Source organism: Lathyrus oleraceus, chromosome 7, assembly GCF_024323335.1.
Source record: "Lathyrus oleraceus cultivar Zhongwan6 chromosome 7, CAAS_Psat_ZW6_1.0, whole genome shotgun sequence".
Classification (NCBI taxonomy): domain Eukaryota; kingdom Viridiplantae; phylum Streptophyta; class Magnoliopsida; order Fabales; family Fabaceae; genus Lathyrus; species Lathyrus oleraceus.
Window position 1 is genome coordinate 498,165,225 of NC_066585.1, and position 11,014 is coordinate 498,176,238.

At 38.4% G+C, this 11,014-nt stretch overlaps 1 non-coding gene across 1 annotated transcript; it reads left to right on the top strand.

The window, feature by feature from the left end:
* The first annotated feature begins 9,489 nt into the window (after positions 1–9,489).
* LOC127108909 (small nucleolar RNA R71) lies at positions 9,490–9,596 on the top strand. Its single transcript, XR_007796407.1, has one exon. It is a non-coding gene; the product is annotated as a small nucleolar RNA R71 (small nucleolar RNA).
* The last annotated feature ends 1,418 nt before the right edge of the window (positions 9,597–11,014 follow it).

Here is an 11,014-nt window from a genome sequence, read left to right on the forward strand (position 1 = left end):
TTCATGTTATCAAACTCCCCCATACTTAGATCTTTGCTTGTCCTCAAGCAAAATACAGTATAGAACTTGTTTTAACAATTTTAGCCAGATGAAATTTCAAAACACACATCAATTTGTACTAGGTTGCCTGTAAAACTTGTTTAGAAGTAACTTGAGTTTAATCTTGACATCAACAACCACCGTCACAACCTCAGATAACCTCACCTTATGCAAACCAGGTCGAGTAATGCCATTATAGCTGTCCTAGTTCCTTTACTCTTATTTCACCCGTTTTCATTCTAGCGAAATCACATTAAGCCCTTTATCTTTTCGCGCACATAGTGGAGTAACCGGTTAGTGATTCTGATCCCCTTTTCGCTAGAAGTTCTGGTACATAAGTCGGATAACTTCGTTATTCAGTCCATTGCAAATTGCGGGGGATCGGACCGTAGTCCGCCCTACCAAGTTCAGTACCAGATACCTGCTGAACCAACTCATAATGGATCTCTCATATTATGCTTTTGTATGATCTGCAACCTTTAGATTAAATGATCTGGTAAGGATCACCTAACTTAATTAGTGCATTTCCTGATATATATATATATATATATATATATATATATATATATATATATATATATATATATATATATATATATATATATATATATATATATATATATATATATATATATATATATTATATATATATATATATATATATATATATATATATATATATATATATATATATATATATATATATATATATATATTTACTTTGGGAATCATTCACTTATATTCATCGGCCCTCCACGTAGTTTGCTATTAAGATGGTGCTGACTTCTCGTATAAACTACTCGGGGTTACTATAAGACTAAAAGTTCAAGGGATTTGTATAATAGGTACTTATACTGATCTGACATGTTGAGGTTCTTAGAGCGTAGTTATGGTAATAATTTTTGTTTTGATTTTACTCAAGTTTTATAAAATAAGCGACCTTTATACTTATTGGGTGTGTTAAATTTTTGTTATGGCTCAAGAGAATTGAGGGGAATAGATAATAGAAGGTTTTCACATTTGGGACTTAACTTAAAATAAATTATATTATAAGAAATATTATTTTATTATATTTTTTTTTTATAATGGAAATAACAATGAAAAGAAAGATACATACTTGAAAAGGAAAAAGGAGGATAGAAAGAACATGGTTTTCCCCCCCATACTTGAATAAAACATTGTCCTCAATGTTTGAAGGAAAAAATGAATTACAAAAAGAAAGGAAAAAAACTAAAGTTAAGGTTGCCTTCCGCCTCTTGTTCTTGGGCCTGGTGATCGCTGACGTAAGTCTAAGTTGTCGAACCTGCTAAACAGCTCAGTGAACCGCTGATCGGTTATGGCATTCCGCTCTTCCTGTTGTTGTTGCATTTGGCGCATCATTTGCATCATTTCGAGATTTTGTGCTTGCATACCATCAATAGCATCCATGATGTCGTCGTTGGTTGCAGGCCTTCTTCGTCGACGACGTCGGGAGGATGGGCCAGCTACAGGCTCGGAAGGGTTGAGCAGGACTGATTGTTGTGCAGGAGCGTTATCACCTTGCTCCATTTCTTCGAACTCGTCTGCAGACGGGTTTGTATGTGAAGGCTCGGTAGCTTCGGGAGCATTCAGATCATACAGGTGGCGGTTGGGATTGGTGACATCGGATAAGGCAATGTTGGGTAGAACAACGCTTGGGACTGCCTGGTTATTCACCATGAGGTAATATTTTCCGCCCACTCTGTTCTTTATTAGGCGGCTGGACCGACAGTAGCCTATATCCATAAATAGGGGAGGTAAAGATTCTAAAGTTTGGAGTCTATCCCCTAGGTTTAAGCCAAGTGCTATGGTGGTGATTAATCCACCAATTACAAAAGGTTGACGGCCTCTAGCACATAAGGTGCGGATATGATGAAATAGGAAGGAGGCGGCGTTTACCTTAGCCTGCGGTTCGAAGACGCATTCGAGGAAGAAGAGTTCCTTTGCGTTGACCTTGCTGTTGTTCGGTCTTCCAAAAACGGTGTTTTGTAGGATGCGGATAAAGTACCGGATAGTTGGGTTATGTATATGGGAAACAAGGAGCTCTTCCCAGTTGTTGGCATCTACACCGGATATTTTCCTAAAGAGGTCGAAAGCAGCAACCGTGCTCCAGTTTAGGTTTGGAGGGATTCTGGGGTAGACTTGACCTTCTATGGGGAATTGTAGCATGGTACTCAATTGGTTTTGGGTTAAGGAGTACTCGGTGTTGAACATACGGAAGGTTGCGGTACCGGTTAAGAATTCATCCTCACCGGCGGGAGTGTTGTACGCGTATGAACTTAAGAATTCTAAGGTTAGGGAGGGGTAGGTGGGTTGATTATGCGTGCATAGAAAGGTTAGATCGGCAAGGCGGAGCATCCACTCGATACCTTGAAGTAATCCTAATTTTTGTAAACAAGTTGAATCAGGATACCTGGTAGAGACGACGCCTCGCTGTTGAAAGCGCTCGAATTGCTCCCTTTGATAGTTTTCATCTTCGGATCGGAAGATGATATTTCCGAAATTTTGATTTCCCGCCATACTGATGAATGAATTTAAAGGAGTAATAAAGAAAGAAAAGAAATGTATTTGATATTAGAGAGTGGTTTGTGGTGAATGAAGGAAGGTTTGGTGGGTATTTATAGGAAAAAAATTTGGAAGTTGGAAAAGATGTGGTTGAAAAGTGAATAAATGTGGGTTAATGGGGATGAATGGGGAAGGTAAAAAGTTGAAAGGGTGTAACGTTCGTCTCCAACGGCTATGTAACGTTCACCTAGTCAAAAAGGTGTTACGCTCGTCACAGGGGCGTGACGGGCGTAACAGGTACTTGGCGTGCCGTCCGTCATAGATAGTGTGACGCTCGTCACACAGTCTTTTTAGCATGGCTTCAGCTAGCGTTCTTCAGAATAACTTTGGTAATTTATTTTTATTTTTTTATTATTTAAATTGTTTTGCTTCAGATTATTTTATTTTGCTATTTAATTTTCCTGCATGCTATTCTACTTTGTTTAATAGTGCATAAATGTATTATGTTCTTAATAATTCATGTAGCCAGCAGTAGAGAGCATAATAGATATTACATAATTAAATAAATAAATAGCTTCAATAAAATAATCATAATGTAACATTGGAAGAAAAAAACAAAAATTGCGAAAGAGAAACAAATACGAACATGAATTGAAATAACATTAATGAATAATCTAACTTAAAGCTAAATAACTAAGAAAAATAATTTCTATCCATCTGCACGATCTCTGGCCGGAGGAGCAAAGGAGTTAACACGGTATAGTAACTCGTGAAACTGATTTGTCATACTGTTCATGTATCCCAGAAATTCGTGCCTCAAGCTAGTGAACTCTTCTCGGGGGGCGTCTTGTTCTGACATCAAAGCTTCAATGGCAGTGTTATAATCAGTTCCGGGCATATGATGTCTAAGGTCGGGTATTGCCGATTCTTCGGTCTGAACAAGTTGAGGAGGAGGATCAATATCATAATAACCAGATGGTGTCTGAGGATCTGATTCAGCATAAGGAATCTGGTCATCATAAATCTCATAGTCCTGGATGGATTCAATGGATCTAGCAGGAGAGGGGGTTTCGTTCAGATTGTAGAGCCAGTTGTTGCGGTTATGAACACTGGTCCTAGGATCGGGCATGGTGAATAGGCAAAGGACTTGGTTATTAATTATAAGCTCAAACTCATCGGATCCTAGGTTTGCTATAAACATAGTGTTGAAGAGGAAGGGTATACTCATAGTAGTAATGCCACAAAAAGGGCTTAAGTCAAGCATAGGCTGACGTAATCCGATAGCATTACCAATCATGGTTATCAAGCCGCCTATTCGAATTGGTGCTCGTTCATCTTGGATAAGGTGATCCAAATTTGCTAACATAAAAGTGGCACCGTTTACTGGACGGTTCTGGGAAGCACAAAATATGATGAAGAGTTCATCACGTGAAACTGTGGTACTGTTTGGCTTCTTCCCAAATAAGGTGTGGGTCAGGATCTTATGGAAATAACGGAAGGCCGGGTTATGTATTTTTCCAGAGAGAAACTCATGTTCCTCGGGATCGTCGTTTCCAGTCAAGTTACCCCAAAAGTGTTCAAGTTCTCTATATTCAAAAAGTTCTTCTTGGCTCACTATGAATGTGTCAAAGGATGTAGGGAAACCTAAAAGGTTGGTAAAATCTTGAATATTAAATTGGTATTCCATGTTAAACATTCTGAACTGGATAAAACCTCTGCTTATTCCTTTTCCATGGCTGGGTAGATAGATCAGAGAACTAAGGAATTCTAGAGTCAGTCTCCGGTATGTGACAAATTGTCTACGGATAGGAGCGGTTTCCCACCCTATCTGACTCAGCAAATATAGGACACTTTGTCTCAAGGGCAGTCATTTCCCAGTCATCAACATACAGACTAGGTAGCATCTCTCTCGTGGCTAGTTCCTCAAACTTTTGTTTCTGAGTTGTTCCTCTGAATTTGATACCCATACGATCAATTTGTCCCATCAGGTTAGTGTTAGCTAGAGAAAAGAAAAACAAGAGTTTTAGTTAGGATTTGGCCAAATGCCGAAAGAAGAGAAAAGTTTTTAATAAATTAAAAATGAATACTAAACAAAAATTAAAAGAATAATTAAGGAAGAAATAGAAAAAATAATAATAGAATAAGGAAATAATAAAATATTTGTGGGTTGTCTCCCACTAAGCGCTTTGTTTAATGTCGCAAGCTCGACATAAAAACTATCAATTATAATCTATAATTTCTGGAGGCATTTCGTCTAAGTGCAAGACTTGCGAATCTTCATTGTTTTCTGCATAGTGATAATGTTTTAGACGTTGCCCGTTTACGGTAAATGGTTCCATAGATTTGCCTTTAATTTCTACTGCTCCACTGGGAAAAACATTGGTGATTTGAAAAGGACCTGACCATCTAGAGCGTAGTTTTCCCGGAAATAACTTTAGTCTGGAGTTAAATAAAAGGACTGTATTGCCTTGTTTGAAGATTTTCCTTGATATGCGCTTGTCATGCCATTGTTTTGTTCTTTCTTTGTAGATTCTGGCATTTTCGTAAGCGTCTCTTCTAAGTTCCTCTAATTCGCTTATATCAAGGATTCTCTTTTCACCGGCAACTTTATAGTTTAAATTTAGATTTTTAATAGCCCAATAGGCTTTATGTTCTAATTCTACCGGCAGGTGACAGGATTTTCCATAAATTAGCTTAAATGGGGTTATCCCTATGGGAGTTTTTAAGCAGTTCGGTAAGCCCATAAAGCTTCTGGTAATTTTAATGACCAGTCTTTCCTTGAAGTGGCGACTGTTTTCTCTAGTATCTGTTTGATTTCTTTGTTAGACACTTCCACTTGCCCACTGGTTTGAGGGTGGTAAGGTGTCGCTACTCTATGTCTTGCGCTATACTTAAGTAGTAGTTTTTCGAGTACTTTGGATATGAAATGTGATCCACCATCACTGACTACTATTCTTGGGACACCAAACCTTGGAAATATTATATTCTTAAAGAGTCTAGTTACTACTCGTCTGTCGCTTGTTGGAGAAGCTATAGCTTCAATCCATTTTGATACGTAGTCAACTGCCACGAGTATGTATTTGTTACCGAAAGAGGATGGAAAAGGTCCCATGAAGTCTATTCCCCACACGTCGAAAATCTCTACTTCCAAAACGCCGTTTTGTGGCATCTCGTCACGTCTAGATATGTTTCCATATACTTGGCCAATAAAAACCGGCTCGTAGGATTTTAGAGCAGGTCTTGGATGTACTTGCGTGTCCACCATAAGGAGCGGAGTGACAGTGTTGGATTATATTTTCTACCTCTTCTTCGGGTATACACCGACGGAAAATACCATCGGGGCCTCTTTTAAAAAGTAAGGGGTCATCCCAGTAATAATGTTTTATGTCATAGAAGAATCGTTTCTTCTGTTGGTAGGATAAGGTAGGTGGAACTATTCCGGCAGCTAAATAATTGACGAGGTCAGCGTACCACGGCGTAACAGATATAGCTAAGGTGGTTTCTACCTGTTTATCAGCGTTATTTTCTTCTAAAGTAGCTATAAGCTTATCGTACGAGAAATCATCGTTAATTGATGTTCTTTCCGGTTCAAGGTTCTCAAGTCTAGAGAGGTGATCTGCTACTGCGTTTTCAGTTCCTTTCTTGTCTTTGATTTCCAAATCGAACTCTTGTAGCAACAGGATCCACCTTAGGAGTCTAGGTTTAGCATCCTTTTTAGTTAAGAGGTATTTGATAGCAGCGTGGTCAGTGTAGATGATTATTTTGGCTCCGACCAAGTAAGAACGAAATTTATCTAGCGCAAACACTACTGCTAGAAGTTCTTTCTCGGTTGTGGCGTAATTCATTTGTGCTTCATCTAGAGTTCTACTTGCGTAATATATAACATGAAGCTTTTTATCCTTTCGTTGTCCTAAAACAGCACCTACAGCGTAATCACTGGCATCACACATTATTTCGAATGGTTCATTCCAGTCTGGTGTCTGCATTATGGGTGCGGAGATCAGTGCTTGTTTAAGCGTTTGAAATGCTTCTAAACATTTATTGTCGAATATGAATTCAGCATCTTTCATTAATAGTCCGGTTAAAGGTTTAGTTATTTTAGAGAAGTCTTTAATGAATCGTCGGTAAAAACCGGCATGTCCTAAGAAGCTTCGTACTTCTCTCACAGTTTTCGGGGGTTGAAGGTTTTCGATTACCTCTATTTTAGCTTTGTCTACTTCAATTCCTCTGTTCGAGATGATGTGTCCTAAAACAATTCCTTCTTGTACCATAAAGTGGCATTTTTCCCAATTAAGTACTAGGTTTACTTTTACACATCGCTCTAGAACTCTCTCTAGGTTTTCAAGGCATTCTTCAAAGCTTTGTCCACATACGGAAAAGTCATCCATAAATACTTCCATGATGTTTTCTAGAAAATCGGCGAATATTGCCATCATGCACCTTTGGAAAGTTGCAGGGGCATTACACAAGCCAAACGGCATTCGTCTATAAGCGAAGGTACCAAAAGGGCACGTGAACGTTGTCTTTTCTTGGTCATCAGGGTGAATTGGTATTTAAAAGAAACCTGAGTAACCGTCTAGATAGCAGAAATGAGAATGTTTTGCTAATCGTTCTAACATCTGGTCAATGAATGGTAAAGGGAAATGATCTTTTCGGGTTGCTTTGTTTAGTTTCCTATAGTCAATGCACATTCTCCATCCCGATTCGATTCGTTTGGTTATAGTTTCTCCTTTTTCATTTTCAATGACTGTTATACCTCCTTTCTTTGGTACCACGTGTACAGGACTAACCCATTTGCTATCAGATATAGGATATATAATATTTGCCTCTAATAACTTGGTTATTTCCTTCTTCACTACCTCACTCAGGATCGGGTTTAGTCTCCTCTGGTGTTCCCTAGAAGTTTTACAGTCTTCTTCTAACATGATGCGGTGCATACAAATAGAGGGACTTATTCCTTTAAGATCGGTGATGTTGTATCCTAGTGCGGTTGGATATTTTCTTAAGATATGCAGGAGTTTTTCTGTTTCGAGTCTTCCTAGGTCAGCATTAACTATCACTGGTCGTTCAAGCTCTAAGTCTAGGAATTCATATCTCAGATTCTTGGGAAGTGTTTTCAGGTCTAAGGTTGGTTTCTTAAGGCATTGCGTAGGGTCCGGTGTTATTGCTAAACATTGGTTAAGTTTGTCTTCTACAAGATAGTCAGATTATTTGTCTTTTTCTAACTCCGTTTCTTTTATGCATTCATCGATGATATCCATGAAGTAACATGTATCTTCTATTGCAGATGCTTTCAAAAATTGGGAAAGAATGAACTCAATTTTCTCTTCTCCTACTTCAAAAGTGAGTCGTCCTCGTTTTACATCTATGATTGCACCGGCAGTTGCTAAGAACGGTCTTCCCAGTATAATGGGTGTAACTTCATCTTCTCTAATATCCATGATTATAAAATCAGTTGGAATGTAGAATTGACCTATGCGCACTGGAACATTTTCAAGAATTCCTACAGGATATTTTACGGAACGATCTGCTAGTTGCACAGACATTTTAGTTGGTCTTAATTCTCCCATTTCAAGTCTCTTGCATATGGATAAAGGCATAACACTAATACCGGCTCCTAAATCGCATAAGGCTTTGTCAATGACAAATTTTCCTATGTGACAGGGTATAGAGAAACTACCTGGGTCTTTAAGTTTAGGAGGCATATTCTGGATTATAGCGCTACATTCAGCGGTGAGTGTAATGGTTTCGCTATCTTCAAGTTTCCTTTTATTAGAAAGAATTTCTTTTAAAAACTTGGCATATGAGGGCATCTGCGTAATAGCTTCTGTAAACGGAATTGTGACGTTTAATTGTTTTAGTAGGTCGACAAATTTTTTAAATTGGCTCGCATCTTTGGTTTTAATAAGCCTTTGAGGGTAAGGGATAAGTGGTTTATAAGGTGGTGGAGGTACATAAGGTTCCTTCTTTTCTACGGTTTCCTTATTAATCTCTTCCTTTTCCTTAGGTTCACTTTCTTCCTCAGTTGACTTTTTAGAGTTTTGGTTTTCTATCCTTGGGTCAGACGGTCCTTCCACTTCCGTTCCACTTCTCAGTATAATTGCATGAGTGTGGCTTCTTGGGTTAGGTTGGGGTTGGCCAGGAAATGTACCAGTTGGGGCAGCGGTAGGCGCTTGTTGTTGAGCTACTTGTGAAATTTGCATTTCCAGCATTTTGTTATGAGTAGCCAGAGCATCTACTTTACTTGCTAGTTGTTTTATTTGTTCGCCAGTGTGTACATTCTGGTTTAAGAAATCTTTATTGGTTTGCTGTTGAGAAGCTATAAAGTTTTCCATCATGATTTCCAAGTTGGATTTCCTAGGGGCGTTATTGTTAGGTGTAGATGGAATCGGCTTCTGATATCCCGGAGGTATAGCTGGGGCTTGATTTGGAGATTGTCCAGGTGCGTATAAAGCATTATTACTCTTATATGAAAAATTGGGATGATTCTTCCAATTTGAGTTATAGGTGTGCGAGTAGGGGCTTCCCTGAGCATAGTTTACTTGCTCCGCTTGGATTCCTGTTAGGAGTTGACAATCTGCAGGAGTGTGACCTTGGATTCCACAGACTTCGCAATTCTGAGTTATGGAAACCACGGTGGCTGGAGGTGATACATTTAAACTTTCAATTTTCTGGACCAGAGCATCCACTTTTGCATTAACATGATCAAGGTTACTTATCTCGTACATGCCAGTTTTCGTTTGAGGTTTTTCCACCATTGTTCGTTCGCTTCCCCACTGATAGTGGTTTTGAGCCATGCTTTCGATAAGTTGGTAGGCATCAGCATAAGGTTTGTTCATTAGTGCACCACCTGCGGCGGCATCTATTGTTAACCTCGTGTTGTACAGGAGACCATTATAGAATGTATGAATTACTAACCAGTCCTCTAAACCATGGTGTGGACAAAGTCTCATCATGTCTTTGTATCTTTCCCATGCTTCGAAAAGAGATTCGTTGTCTTTCTGTTTAAATCCATTTATTTGGGCTCTTAACATAGCTGTTTTGCTTGGCGGAAAATATCGAGCAAGAAAAACTTTCTTCAACTCGTTCCATGTGGTGACTGAGTTGGAAGGAAGAGATTGAAGCCATCTTCTAGCGCTATCTCTTAGTGAGAAAGGAAAAAGACGAAGTCGAATTGCCTCTGAAGTGACACCATTAGCTTTAACAGTATCAGCGTATTGGACAAATACGGATAAATGAAGGTTAGGATCCTCGGTAGGATTTCCAGAGAATTGGTTCTGTTGCACTGCCTGCAACAGTGAAGGTTTGAGTTCAAAGTTGTTTGCTTCGATTGCGGGTGGAGCAATACTTGAATGCGGTTCATCTTGCGATGGAGTGGCGTAATCTCGAAGAGCACGAGCTGGTTCTGCCATCTCGGGTATCGAAGGGAAAATATTTTTGAAATCGGGAAGTTCTACAGGAGGTAGGTTGTTTGCAACACGATATTCCCGAATTCGTCGTAAGACTCGGAGATATAGTTCGATATCGTTGATTCGTAAGTAGAATGGCTCGCCTCGTGAGCGAGTGCGTGGCATACAAATCAACGAAAGAAAGAAAAGAAAAAGAAAAGCCTTAGTCTCTACAGCGTAACAGAAGAGTTACGATATCGACTAAATAAAAGTCCCCGACAACGGCGCCAAAAACTTGATCGCGACTTTATGAGTCGAATTTGGGGTACAAACTGCAAGTGCACAGTTCTATCGCGTAGTTTTAAAAGATATCGATCCCACAGGGACTTATGAATCGATATACCGTTATCTAAGGTTACTTCGTAAAGCTAAGGCAGGTAATACTTTGATTGTTTGGGGGAAAAAGCTAAAACTAAAATAAGATCTAAAATTAATATCTAATAAGCGGATATCGGTATGCAGTTCGTCGTAATTAAGGAATCAATTCTTTGTTAATTTCTTGGTTTTAAAATGAATCTTTTTAGTTTACTCTATTGATTAAAAGTTTTATCTCAAAATCTCGCTCTGTTGAATAAACTATGATTTTATATTAACGTAGCTGTCACTTATAGTTAAGTCAAAAACCACTTTTTGAAAACAATAGAATCCGTAGAAACTCTTTTTAAGAAAACACTAATCGTTTAAACACCCTTATCTCAAACTCTCGCTCTGTTGACTTAGGTTATATAATTAAATTCAAATGCTTAACTCTCGTCCTCACATTCAATCTTTAAAAATACTTTTTGAAAAAGGTTAGAATTTAATTAACTCTAAAAATTGCTCTCGCCCTGATCTAGAATTAATGTCCAATTTACACTGTCCAGTCAAAACCTTAAACTCTCGCTCTATTGATTCTAACTTCTTTATGTCTTTTACTTTCGTACAAAAACTTTGTTATTAAACCTGTAAATTGAGACCGTAAAAAGAGTGATTTTGATTTTAAACTTAATTAAACTAACTTAGTT